This window comes from Anolis carolinensis, chromosome 2 (assembly GCF_035594765.1).
Source record: "Anolis carolinensis isolate JA03-04 chromosome 2, rAnoCar3.1.pri, whole genome shotgun sequence".
Lineage (NCBI taxonomy): Eukaryota > Metazoa > Chordata > Lepidosauria > Squamata > Dactyloidae > Anolis > Anolis carolinensis.
Window position 1 is genome coordinate 93875221 of NC_085842.1, and position 14878 is coordinate 93890098.

Here is a 14878-nt window from a genome sequence, read left to right on the forward strand (position 1 = left end):
ATATTTAAATTAATTCGTATTTGAGGGTCTGATCTAAGACCACTAAGAAGGGGCTGAGTCACTGGGTCATAGAGGACTCTCCTAGGGTATATACCCCGATAATTTAGCTACCCTTTATATGAAAGCACCTCTTCAGGTATCAATTGATCTTCAAAAGCAATTAATAAACGAAGGGTGTAGTCTTTACATTGATATTCCCTGTGAAGCCAGTCCATGGAAATGATCTTAATTTCCGTCGGATGTTTACCAAGGATCTGGCCCAAAGACACCTTAACTGCTCTCCAAGAGCACCATTTCCCTCTATTTAATTGGGAGTCCCAAACTTCAAAAACTAATTTGTTAAGCTGCAAGAGCTGGGGTTGCTGGTGTGGGAAGGCTGGCTCTTGGCCTAACAATACTGAAGTTGCATTTTTGGGTTCTTTATATTGGGAGTTCAAAGTACTCATTCTCTGTCTGTGGTACTTACTATGTAAGTTCTTGAAGCCTGACCAGTCTGTTTTCTTTTTTTCCCTCTCTTAATTTTTGTGTCAAACAGTCCATCTGTATTAAGTCCATCATTTTTAAAATCCACTCGTCTAGAGTTGGTATTTTTTCTTGTTTCCAAACTTTAGCAAGGACTAGCCTTGCTTCTGTACGCATGTGGAAAAACACTTTGTCTTGATTTTCATTCATTTTTGTGTTTGTAAGGCCAAGTAGGTACATTTCTGGGACTAATAGAAATTTAATTTTTAGTATTTTTGTGTTATTTGGTGAATATTATTCCAATACTTTTTAACTTTTTTACATATCCATCACTGATGAAAAAAGGTAACTATTTCCTTTTCACACTTCCAACATTGGTTAGAGATTTTTTTATTAAATGTTGCTATTTTTGCAAGAGTATGGTACCATTGAAATTGCATTTTATACCAGTTTTCGTGTATGTCAATGGCTGTGGTGAATTCTAATTTTTTGTTCCATATTTCTTCCCACCGGTTTGTTCTTATGTTATGTCCGAAATCCTTTGCCCATTTTATTTGGCAATCTTTGATCTGTTCATCTTCTGTGGTCCATTGTAGTAATTGTTGATATAATAATTTTATAATTTTTTTCTTAATGCATTACAAATTCCCAAAGGCCTTGTTCTTGCTTGAGACCTGTTTTGGCATTTTCCTTGTACCATTGCTTTATTTGGAAATATTGGAACAGGAAATTAAAATTCCTGTTTAATTTCCTCGTGTGTCTTGATTGTTAGTTCTTGGCTGTCATCATTTTTTTAGGAGTTGTTGATAATGTGAGACAGTTTTCTGTGCCCAATTCTCTTTTATGTTTCGCCTCTATTGGAGAGATCCATAACGGGGTTTTATCATACAGCCTTTGTTTATATTTTTCCCAGATTCTGATAAGGGATTCTCTAATGTAGTGATTCTCCCAAAAAAAATCAGTTTGTCTCTTTTTATACCACAAGCAGTAATGCCACCCTGATCTCAAGTCATGACCTTCCAGTGTTAGTAATTTAGTTTGCTTCAAGGTTGTCCAATCTTTTAGCCATACCAGATTGCAGGCTTCATACTACAACTTAAAATCTGGGAGGCCTAGGCCTCCTCTCTTTTTATCATCCATTAATATTTTTAGTTTTATTCTTGTTTTTTTTATTTTTCTAAATGAATTTCAATGTATCTGAATTCCATTTTTTAAAAAGATAATCATTTCTATTTATTGGTAGGGTTTGGAAAAGGAATAATAATTGAAGTAGAACAGTCATTTTTATAATGGTGGTGCGGCCTAATAATAAGATGTTTTGGTATTTCCGTTTTTCCATGTTCTTTTGTATTCTTGTCCAAAGTTGTTGATAATTGTTTCTCAGAAGTTTAGCATTACTTGACGTCAGTATCACCCTTAGATATTTTATTTTGTTTTCTATTTTTATCTCTGATTTGGCCTGTAATTGCTCCTTTGTCCTTTCATCCATGTTTTTAGTTAATATCTTAGTTTTTTTTAAAATTTAATTTAAAGCCTGCTAATTTTCCAAAATTTTCTATTTTGTCCAACCAGCTGTTAATATTCTTTGTTGGATTTTCGGTAATGTAAACCATGTCATCTGCGCCAACTCTCAATTTAGATTTTTGATTCCTTATTTTCAATCCTTCCAAATTTCTGTCTTTGTTTATGTCTCAAACCAGAGTTTCCATTATTAGTATGAACAATAGCGGCGGGAGCGGGCACCCCTGCCGCATGCCTCTGTTAATTTGAATAGGTTTTCTACTCTCTCATCCATTTATTACTAATGTTGCCTCTTGCTTGAAATAGATGGCTTCTTCCGCATTTTTACATTTATGTCCTATATCTATTCTCTTCAACAATAACACTAAATACTCCCAATTAATTTTATCAAATGCTTTCTCAGTATTGATAAATAATAAGACCAATTGTTTTTCATTGTGTTTTTCATAATATTCAATTGTATTTATTAGCATTCTAATGTTGTCTTTTATTTGCCTGTTGGGTAGAAAGCCAGCTTGTTCCTCTGATACCCAATTTTTCAAAAAGGTTTTTAAGCTGTTTGCCATGATCATCGCAAAAATCTTATAATAATTGTTCAGAAGGGAGATTGGTTGGTAATTTTTAATTTCTGTTGGATCTGTGTTCTCCTTATTAATTAAAGTTATATTGGCCTTTTCCCATGATTTTGGAATTTCTTTATTTTCTAATATGTTATTTAGGATATCTTTCAGCAGGAGGCCTAATTTGTTTTTGAATGTCTTGTAAAAAAATGGTGGTATAGCCATCCGAGCCTGGTGCTTTGTTGTTTTTAAGCTTACTAATTGCATTGTCGATTCCTGACATTGTTATTGAGTCATTTAGTATTTCTCTTTGTTTGTCAGTTAATCTTGGTAGATTCAGTTTGCATAGATGTTGCATTATCAATTCTTTTGAGATTCCCTCCTTTCGGTATAAATCTCTATAAAATTGTGTAAATTGATGGGCATTTTTTTCATTTAAGTATATTTTCCTTTCATTCTGTATTTTGGTAATAAATTGCATTTACTTTTTTTTATCCTTTGGGCCAACCACTTTCCGATCTTATTAGCATTTTGGAAATGGTTTTGTCTTATAAATTTAGTCTGATTTTCTATTTTGTCTGTTTGTAATATTTGTAACTGTTTTTTTTTTAATATTTCCAAGTCCGCGGCTAATTTCTTATTTGATAGATCCCTTTTTAATTGTTACTCTCTTTTGTTGATGTTTTCTGTTTTCTTTTATTTCTTTATTTCTGTTTTTGTTTTTTATCAAATTTTGTTGTATGAGATAGCCCCTCATTACAGCTTTCATTGCTTCCCATTGTGTAGTTTTGGAGGTCTTGTTCCCCTTGTTTACTTCTAAATATTCAATGAATAATTTTCTGTTTATTTCAATATCTTTCTATTTTTTCAATAAATCTTCTTTAGCCGCCATCTGAATTGCACTATTTTTCCTTTTATTATAGATTCCAAAGTGTAATGATCCAAAAGAATTCTGGGCAATTTTTTATGTTTTTTAATCTTATTGTTAAGGCATTCATCGCCCACACCATGTCGATGTGAGACCATGATTCGTGCCTGTTGGATTAAAAAGTAAAGTCTCTCTGGTGTTCATTGTGAAATCTTCACATATCTATTAGGTTTAGTTCCTCCATGTAGTGAAGGAATTGTTTAGGTAGTTGGCTGGAATTAGATCTTCCTTTTTTCTGTTTTCTATTGCCTTCTGTTTTGCCTTTAATTATGTCAACTACTCAATTGAAATCGCCCAGGATTATCAGGTCATCGTATTCTTGTTGATCTATATTACTTTTCAGTTCTTTTACGAATTTTATCTTTGGGCCATTTGGACAGTAAATGTTGCATATATTGTTTACTGTTTATTTCAGTGATGACCCCCATGAATCTCCCTTGATTATCCTTAAAGACCTGTTTTGCGGGTATCCACTCTTTTACATACAGCATTACCCCTTGCTTTTTTTCATTAGCTGATGCGTAAAATTCCTTCCCCAATCTTGCTTGCTTACATAATTTCTTTAAGTTGATCTTTCTTCAGTTCTTCCAACTCCTCCTCCCACATTTTGATGGCTTCTGAAATAGAGCATTTGCTCGTTGTTCTTTGGAATTCTTCACACCTGTTCTTTGGACACTGGAGTCTGTTCCAGAGAAGCTGTACCTCTTTCATTAGAACAGCTCCAGAAGCAGTCGTGGATTCCTTTTTTATCTGCGACTGATGAAGAAATATATGCTTATCTTTAAGGTTCTTCTATGTAAGGCAAATACATTCTTCATCCAGTATCTCATTTTCCAGGGTGCCAAAACATGCTGAAGGCCAAAACATCTGGGGACCCACAGATTGAGAACCACTGGTCTAGAGGAAGCTATATTAACCTACAGCAACAGTCAGATTATAAATGATTGCCCAACCAACAATTATTTTTAAAAACACATGTAGGAGAGGAAGAATTCCTCCCATCTGCACTAGTGTGCCAAAAGGCACTATTCAACTGCCTGATAAAGGCTATAACTTTTGTTCCTGGATTAAGATTCACTTAAATAATCTAAATTACAGTGACAGCTGCTACAAATGTTCTCTAGCAGCCCCTTTCCTCCTTATACAACATGTCAATTTCCCATTGGCTGACTCTGCTGCCAACAGTACCTTTTGCTGCCTGCTACCATCATTTTTATTGTAAAAAAAATGGACTCTGTTTTTACTTTTTAGATGGAGGGCCAGAACCTCACAGCTGGTACACTGACTGAAGAGTACACTGACTGGATGTGTGGACATTTTGTTCTTGGGATACAATCAAATGGCAGCAGCCAGATCATTACAAATTGGGGAAAGAGCCAGAAATTTCCTAAGTGATGCTTCTGCTTATGGTCTTCTCTATGAATTAGGGATGAGACATTAGAGTTCCCAGCTTACAATAAAGAAAAATGTATGAGTTTGGGGGTTTTTTCACTTGAGTCATATGGATTTGGGCTGGAGAGGGGGGCAGGAACCTGATACATGTGCAGCTCGTGTCTTGAAGGGCAGAAATGTGGCTGAATAGGAGAATATCTTGGAACTCAGCAAGAGAAACAAAATGTGGGCATTGCCTCCTCCAAATAAGAATTCTGCCCTCTCATAATTAAATTTTCCTTCATTATCCAATTTTCTAGCATTGAATTAATTTTAAACTCAACTGAGTATTTCAAAATATAGTTCCAGCAGCCAAAGAAAAGAGGTAGGTTTGGCTGCTGGAACTATATTCTGAAAGTTCTTGAGGCAATGAAAGTACAACAGATATAACTGTTCTGGATGTGAACAATTTTTCGATATCTCACTTACCACAATTGGGATTGGAGGAAAATTACAAGAAGGACAGAATTTTTGTTGGGAGCAATGTTCTCAGTTTGCCTCCCCTTAGTTAGACCCCTGGATTTGGTGTGTGCTGCATCGAGCCTCATCATAAACCAAAAGTGACATACAATGCTCTCTTTGTGGAAAGAAAAACCTGGGTATAATAATAATAATATGCACACAATATGCACACAAAAACAACATCCATCAGAAAAAACAGGATATAACAGATGGAGAGGTAACTTATATAGCAAACATCAGCATAGCAGCCATAATAAAAAGTGTGATGCATTCTTTCTCACCATCGTTCTGTACATTTTGTTTAGTTTGCATGGAATACCATTAATTACAGCAATCGATCATACTGGCATAAGGTAGGACTCACATTTATGGAACGTTTCGTCCCTCTTGCAGTCCTTAGTGTTGTTGGGTTTGTGTGTTTTGCTTTTTTTAAAAAAAATCATAAAATGGGATAGTGCTAATTGAATTTTCACTCGGTTAGATAAAATCTTTAACATCTCTGGAATAACTAAATGCTGTTTTGTTCAGTGATGTGGATCAGAATGATTTACAGCACCTTTCACATAATCAGGCTAATTTTACTTTCATATGATTAATTAAAACAATATGGTCCTTCTTTGTAAATGGAAACAGCACACCCAAGGAGACAAGTTTTATTGCAGAGTTCTCTTTCTGGTAATGAAAGGAATCTTCCTATGTCTTTGTTCTTGTTGTATGCTGATGGAGAAAATTAAACATGCTTAAATGGAAAACAAAATAGCATTTAAACCTAATATATCATGATGTCATAGTAAATGTATTAGTTTTCAAGTGAACATTAATTACTGTCACACACCGAGTGTGCATGACAAAAGGCAAAGTCCATTGTTTCATGTGCTACATGGTTATGACCTCCTGAAGTCTAGATCTGCTATCAAAGTCAACAGGAACTGGTAACAAAAATGTTTTCTCTCCTACGCAGTCTCTTGATCATTGAATGAAATCAGGGCAAACATGTTAAGCCACAAGTACAAACTAAAGGTCAGGAAGACACATCCCTATGGGTCTGTTTCTTCAAGCAGTTCATTTATTCTATATGTTAATCTTATGTTATGCGAGATTAATGCTGCTATGCTTTCGGCCAGAATAACTACAGTGGCACAGGGTTAGAATTGATACTGTGATGACCAAGGAGGGGAATGGGGCAGTAGCAAAAGTTGTCTGTCAGAAAAGAAACTGTCTGTAAAGGATGTGCACAATATTGTTTTGGTGTCCCAGATTCCGGGGATTCGGGGGATTTGGCTGTCGAATGCATGAGAATGAGCCTGGCAAGGGCTACCAAAGCCTTAACCAATACAGATCACAGCAGCTGGAACTTTTCGGTAATGAGGGCTAATGGGGTTGAGCGGCACTTTATCTGGGGTGGAGGCAGCATGTAGCAGCCTCTCAAATCAGGCAAGCTGTGGCTCCTTCTTTTCTTTCTTCTCTGGCAGCCTCCTCCATCCCTTCCCAACCTCCCCCCCCCCCAGTGCCAGCTTGAGACAAATGGGATCTCACTCTCCCAGAAGCACTTCCTGCAGTATGGGCATTGAAAGAGTCTATGCTCCCTCCCGGGCAGAGGAGGTCCAACCATAAGGCGAACTAGGCACTTGCCTGTGGCGCCATCGTCCCAGGGGCGCCATCGTCCTGAGAGGAGGGCACCACTCTCCACCTACTTCTCTTTTGGGCTTTCTGGCAGCCACGCTGGGCCTCCTGGTGCCCGTGCTGGGCTTTCCGGCCGGCGCAGACCCACCTTCGCACCACGGGAGCCCACCTTTGGGGCCTTCAGAGATTGTGAGGTCTGTGGGAACTTGGAAGCTAGGTATGTGGGGTTTATATATCTGTAGAAGGTCCAGGGTGGGAGAAAGAACTTTTCTTTGAAGCAGGTGTGAATGTTGTAATTAATTACCTTGATTAGCATTTAATGGCCCTGTGGCTTCAAGGCCTGGCTTCTTCTTGCCTGGGAGAATCTTTTTTTGGGAGGAGTTAGCTGTCCCTGATTGTTTACTGTCTGGATTTCTTCTGTTTTCAGAGTGTTGTTCTTTATTTATTGTCCTGATTTTAGAGTTTTTTTAATACTGAGGGCTATCTGGGTTATCTAAGTCCACACTGCCCTATATCCCTGTTCAATGTTTAGTGCTAAATTTGCAAATATAGTAATTCCTACATAACATTACCATGTATTGAACTGCTTTTTTCTATTGATTTGTAAATCATGATGTTTTGGTTCTTAATTTGTAAAATCATAATGTAATTTGATGTTTAATAGGCTTTATCTTTCCTTATTATCCAACATTTTCGCTTATCCAACGCTTTATTTTTCAGTGATTGGTTTGGGGGGGGGGGCAAAATTCTGTTCGCCTACACTTGAAAAATACCTAGGGCCAGCTCTGCTCCCGGGGCATGATGGGAGTAGAGGTTTTTCTCTCTGTGTGTTTCTCACTTTTTTCTCAGAACCCTGCTTGGCTGTGTCCATTCTCCTACCCTCTTGTGGTGTGTGCTTGGAACTTCAATTCCCAAAAACCCCCATTTTGGTTTTTTAAAAAAATGCTATAATAAAACATTTTAAAATTTCCCAAAAATCAGTGGATTAGTTAAACTTTCCAAAACTTGGCAGGCTTGCAGTTCTAAATGTGGCCTATACGTGAGGTAGGTTTCATGCTGATAGGCCTAAAAATGACAGAGACGTGAGCATCTAAAGTTTCCCCATAGGCACCAATGGGACAAATCTTTTCTGCACAAAAATGGAAACCCCTCCCAAATTCAGTAAGTTCCCTAAAAATAGAATGAGGTTTTCCTAAATTTCACACTGCCTGTACGTGTCCTAGGCACCCATCCTCCAGAGAGCCAATTGTTTCAGTAAATATTGGCTATTCTGTTTCTAGGGGCCCTTCAAGACAGGCCCTATATCCCAGGATCTGAACCCAGATTTTCTGCTTTAAACTAGATTACATGAGTCCGCACAGCCAAATAATCTGGGATAAACAGAAAACCTGGAATCGGATTCTGGGATAGAGGGTCTGTCTGGAAGGGCACTAGATTTCATGCATCTTTCCCATTTGCTCCATAAATATAATGGAATACTATGCACATTTTTCCTGCCTAAAGAGCTGTTAGTTATGGCACGGCTTCCTCTATCCTCCTGTCATTTATTTATTTTTTATTTACAGTATTTATATTCCGCCCTTCTCACCCTGAAGGGGACTCAGAGCAGATCACATTATATACATATAGGGCAAACATTCAATGCCCATATACACATAGAACCGAGACAGAGACAGATGCAGAGGCAATTTAACCTTCTCCTGAGGGGATGTTCAATTCTGGCCACAGGGGGGAGCAGCTGCTTCATCATCCACTGTGACGACACTTCCTCATTCCAACGTTTTAAATTAGTTAAATTTGCCTCCCCACTTTATAAGTGGTACCTTATTTCCTGTTGAAAGCATTAGAATGTTTGCAAAATTATATAGTTCATGTTCATGTACCTTTAACTGGTAGTATGCTTGTACCTTGAGCTTTATCAATTAGATACAGGTGGAGCTATGTTTGTCATTTATATATTCTTTGCACTCTGCCTGTATTCTCTCTCTGAGTTTTGTTTTGTTCCTGTATTATGTTTCTGTTATAGCATTAAAGTAAGTTGTTTTTATGCTACAATGTAGTTTTTATTTTTGACCACATTACTTCGGGGCTTTGTTTCTGCTGACTCTGCAACTTAAGGTTTTTTACTTTTGCGAACATTTCCTACTTGATAGATGCAACTATCTTTCGGGTTGCTGGGTCATCAACGAGCAGGGGCTATTTTTTTATTTTTTAATTGACGGGTGCTCAATCCACCACGGGCTGGCCTCAAACTCATGACCTCATGGTCAGAATAATTTATTGCAGCAGGCTGCTCACCAGCCTGCACCACATTGTATCTACATTTCCTATTTAATACGTTGATTTTTTTTCTATTGTGATGTTTCAGTAACAATGATAAAATTTAATATGCTACTTTAGCATTATAACTATGAAACAAGCATAGAAACATTTCATCTGGAACATCCCAGTAGCAAGAGCTGTTAAAATATATTGCCTGGTAGAGTATTGGAGTGCCCTTCTCTGAAGATTTTTCAACTAAGGCTGGATGGCCATCTGTTGGGAGTGGTTTGATTGTGATTCCTGCACAGTAGAATTGGGCTTGACTGGATGACCTTTATGGTCTCTTCCAACTATGATTTTAGGATTTCTAGTCCTAAGACCAAAAGAAAAAAAATAAATACAATAAAAACTACATTCCACTAATTTAGCAAGTTATAGATTTGGATTTAGTTTAGTTAGGTGGTCAGGACTATTGGGCTAATCGGAAGACAATTAAGCTCTCAATGGCCAAGATGTTGCTTTGCCACTTTATGAAGCTGCATTTACATGAAAAATATACTGGCTGTGTAGTAGTATTAACAATGCCCCAGGAACACAATTCCACAATTCTGTAGATTGACAATAATAATAATAATAATAATAATAATAATAATGATGATGATGATGATGATGATGATGATGATGATGATGATAATAATAATAATAATGGCTTGGTAACATGGACTGTTACCGAAGAAAACTGCTGGGAGTCTTTCTGTGGGACCAAGGAGAGGAAAAGGCATCCAAGTTCCTCAATTTCAGTGTTCATTTACAGTAATCACTTATCCATGCCTTTATGGCTGCAAATATTTGCCAAAAAATCTGTAGGAAAACATTTAAAATCTCTTTATGTGAATTTTGGATTCAATTAATCATGTGTTTCTCTAAGAAATCCATCCATATCAATATTTTTATTAGTATTTGAAAAGGTAACATAGAATTATTAAGCAAGCAGCATCGTAATCTCTAAAAGTATGTTTAATCTGTTTACTATTTTGATTCTTAATTTGCTCAGTTGTTTAGGAGCACCAAGTAATAATTTGACTTTATATTACTAAACTCATAAAGTGTTGGGTTTTTAGGTTAGGCCAAAACAGAATGTATTCTGTCAGTTTCCAAGGTGTCTGAGTTCTTTGGGACTTCTCTCGGGTTTCCCAGCATTTCATTTTGCTAAAAGGCAGCACATAAGGCCCATCAAATTGGTTCGGAAACAGGCCCAGTCCAACCACCAGGTGAGGGAAACATTTGCCTGTGGCGCCATCATCCGGTGGGCACCGTTGAGCCTGCAAGAGGATGGCGCCACCCCCCCCCCCCCGCCTTCTCCTCCTTTCTAGGCCTTCCCGCAGGGGGCGGGGCCGTGCGGGTGGAGGCGGGGCTGTGTGACATGGGGGGTGGGGCTGAGGGGGGGCCATGTGCCGCAGGGCGTACTGGGGCAGGGCCAGGTCATGTGGTAGGAAGGCCCAGTCAGGCCACAGCGGGAAGGCCTGGCCCCGCCTCCTACGCCGTGCAGCACCGCCTCCCATGCCATGCAGCCCTGCCTCCCGCATCACGCGGCCCCACCCCCGCACTGCAGGGGGGGCACCAAAAAGTACCTTTGCCTACTAAGGAAAATTACCTCAGGACAGCTCTGTTCGGAAGCATGGGCTAAAACAGTTGTTCATTTTGCCTAAAGTAAAATATAATCTGTTGAAATACAACTAAGTAAACTCCCATTCATTTCAATACATCTCTTCAAGGTAGGACTAACATTGGGTTTAGCCCATAACATTGTGGGAAAGAAAATTGTTTCATTTCCTTCTGATATTTTTTTAATCGAAATACTTCCATGTCAGGATGGGCTCTGCAGCTCCTTTTTTTAAAAAAAAGAAAGTGCAGGGAGATCGTATCGCCTACTTTCTATCCAGTTTGGCCTCCCAAACCATCAAACAACTTGAGATACTCTGTACTACAACAAGGTTTTTCTTAATTTTTAAATGAAAACATGCAAAGTTGAATGGAAGACTTATCTAGATTCTCAACTTTAATGCTCTCTGCATGCAATGTGCCTACCTTCTTCCAAGAGCCTCCTGACAAGACCAGTTCTCTGGCAATTCTTTTCCACCTTGTTTATTCTTCAAGGATTTTTCTGCAATTCAAAATCTGCCTAGAAACATCTCAATTACGCGTGTGTTTCTCAAGTTAACTCCAGCAGCCATTACGTTTTGCCCACATCTCTTTTATGGTGACTAGGAGGCAAACATGATGACTCACAAACCTTAAAACAAAGCATTCATTGGATGCTAGATTATAATGAATGACAGCTGCAAAAGAGCAGTGAAGCAGTACCTATAGTGATGATATGCAAGAAGCAAATGATCACTGCAATGTCAGGAGAGCCGAGATGGAATTTCAGGGCACCTCTCAACACCCCAAGGGAGTCTTTTTATACAGGATGGTGCACAAGGAGTCAACCAAACTGCTGCCATTAGTATTAATAGCTTCCACGTGGGCAGGTAATAACACCCTACCATGATGCAGAATATTTGTCTACTAAGCACTCCTTGGCGTGCCATTTGATGTCAAGCATGGGTGGAGGTGACAGACAGAAAAGGTTACCTTATCAGACTGTTGGACTTCAAACAAATAAGGTGACATCATAAAAAGAGCTAGCAATATTCCATTACCTAAATCTCACAGGGAATAAATAGTGCTCCTCCATTGTCTTGATCCTTCAGTACAAAAACTGTTTGTGCACAATGCTAGTTATAATAAAACTGACAGTCAAGATGATACTGCCGGCCTGCCATTTCACAGAGATGTCAAACAATATAGGAAGACAGTCCTGCCATATCCACAGATTATTTACCCACAGATTCAACTATCCATGGCTTGAAAATATTCCAGTCCCCCCCCCCCAAAAAAAAGCAAACCTTGATTTTGCCATTTTTATAAGGGACGCCATTTTATTACACCATTATATGTAATGAGAATTTGTTATCCACAGATTTTGATATCCACAGGGGATCCTGGAATCAAATCACAGCAGATACTAAGGGCCCATTGTAGAACAGAAAATGCAAGTGCACAGGTTATTTGTAATGTCTGCAGCCTTGTGCACAAGAACCTCTAATACAATTCTTCATCTAAACATTAGAAGACCCATTGATTCAATTTATATATTTATTTACTTCATTTATACCCCACCTTTCTCACCTCACAGGGGACTCAAGGCGGCATACAACTCTGGCAAAAATTCAATGTTGCATATAGACATAGCAATAAAAATATACCCCATCAAACTACAAAAGAATTAAAACACATAAGCAAATAAAACACATAGAGCAATAAAAGAGATTAAAAACATATGAAGTGCCGAGTCTTGATTCCATACTTATAATTAATCCATAGTCCTTATTCAGGCTGTTAAGGTCGAAATCTGCAATACCTTATTCTCCAAACATCTGCGTACAGAGCCAGGTCTTTAGCTATTTTCTGAAGACTAGAAGGGATGGGGCCCACCTGATGTCGCTGGGGAGGGAGTTCCACAGCCGAGGGGCCACCACTCAAGCACAATTTTAATAAGTCAACACTGATATAAGTTCCACTACTTTTGTGGGAGTACTGTAATTGGAACTAATAATCGGGTTTAATTGTTAGTTCCAAAGATTTTGATTTTCACAGTGGAAGCAGACCACCAGATTTGTGTAGTATCCCAAATTAGCCAGCTTATTTGGTACATGAAGCCAACAGAACTCGAAAGAGCTCCTGCAACCTTTCTTATAAAAATAAAATAATGAACTGATCAGATAACCAGTCAGTATGCAATTTTTTCAAGATATCTAGATTCTGCTATCTGAGATGACTGCTACACTCTGCTAATCTTAGCCCTAGCATTAATTCTAACCCTACAAATGCTTCTCCATTTTGTAGCAGATTTATGCCTTTCTCCAACTCATCCAACCCATGCCCACATATTCCTTGCAAAATTAACATAAAGTCGCCAAACCTACCTATTTCTCCACCCAGTTTGTTCACACTGTCTCACCACATCATGTCATACCACCACATCAGATTGGAGAAGAATGGCATGTTCCACTTCACCACCCCTTTAAGCATGGAGCCTGCCGGTTCTCATTACATGAACACACAACTACTTCCAGTAGAGCTCCATGCTTAAAGGAAAAGTGGAGCATGTCACCATGGTGGCAACACTGGACACTTCCTATGTTCCACCAGGAACAATGAGAGGAAGCCGGACAGTTGATGCTTCCACCCATGGGATCATCATGCCAGTAAGCCATGTGATGCGGGTCATGAGGCAACAGATTCACCACAATGTGTGGTGATTCCGGCAGCCAGTGTGAAGAGGTCCTTAGTTCTGTGGGAAGACTTTTCAAAACTGAAATGACCATATAGTTACTTCTTCTTTTCAAATAAAGCCCTGCTAGAAATACCTGGTAGAGAGGTTTCAAAAAAAAAGAGAGAATATTCAGTTGTGCCATTCAGGTTGTATAGTAACTCATTTTAGGCCAAAGCTATTTTAAATGTGTAGGCACAAGGGAATGTTGGTAGGGCAAGGGCAGTAGATTTGTTTTCTCAACTTTTAGAAGTGCTCTGCTTTAGAACATTTATCATACAAATCATGTCTGATCTAGTCATTACAAGCTAAACATTAGGCAAGAGTGAAGCTACCTTTCAGCTAGCATTCTGAGAGGGAACTCCACTAGTCACAAGGACATGGGGAAGAAAGCCCCACCTCTTTCATGTGCTTCATATTTTCTCAGGATCATGAAGCTTGGAAAGACAACTCACCTCTGGCAGGCTTTCTTTCAGCCAAACCTGAGATACCTGCCCATCCTCACTGGAGCAGACTGTTGCCATATGCTTTCTGTTGTTGAAGAGAAACCTCATGCTGGGTGCTACTAGGCATTTAGCTGATCTAGCCTGAGGCAGACGTTTTTTCCAATGGTTCGTTTTTCTATAAGGTAGGTGGCGGAGAATGAAATTCAAATAACAGAACATGAGAATTACTGCTTTAACAGACTTTATTTACCAAGACCCATGTATCACACAAACCTTTTTCACCTTGTTGGCAAATGCAGGTGACACTGTCCCCGGAATGTATGAGTTAAGTCATGCCACTGGTGTTTCTCTTGTTAAGGGTCTCTACCCACTTTTGGACAACCACTCGTTCAACAGCAGAATCCAACTGTTGGATGATTGGATGTCCAAAAAACTGCTCCAGAGCGCTAGAGAACCCTATAAACAGTTTTCAGGAAGTTCCTAAAGTATCAGAGGAGAGGGGAAGTTCTTTAATGTATACTACATATAAGATGATGGTGATAATGCTGATGATTCACATACACTTTTCATTATATTTACCCACTGTATTAAAAGCTTTGTGAAGGTTTCTGGGGTTGTTTTCTGTTTTTGTTTTGTTAGTATAAGGATCAACTTTGGGGTTTTCAACATTTTAAGCAACAGCAATTGGATCTTCTCTTCGGATCATAAAGGCTAAAACCCGTATACTGCAGCGGATCTTGACATTAAGCTCCAAGCTCCTGAACAATTAATTTAAAGCATTCCACAGGTCATGCAGCATGTCAGGAGA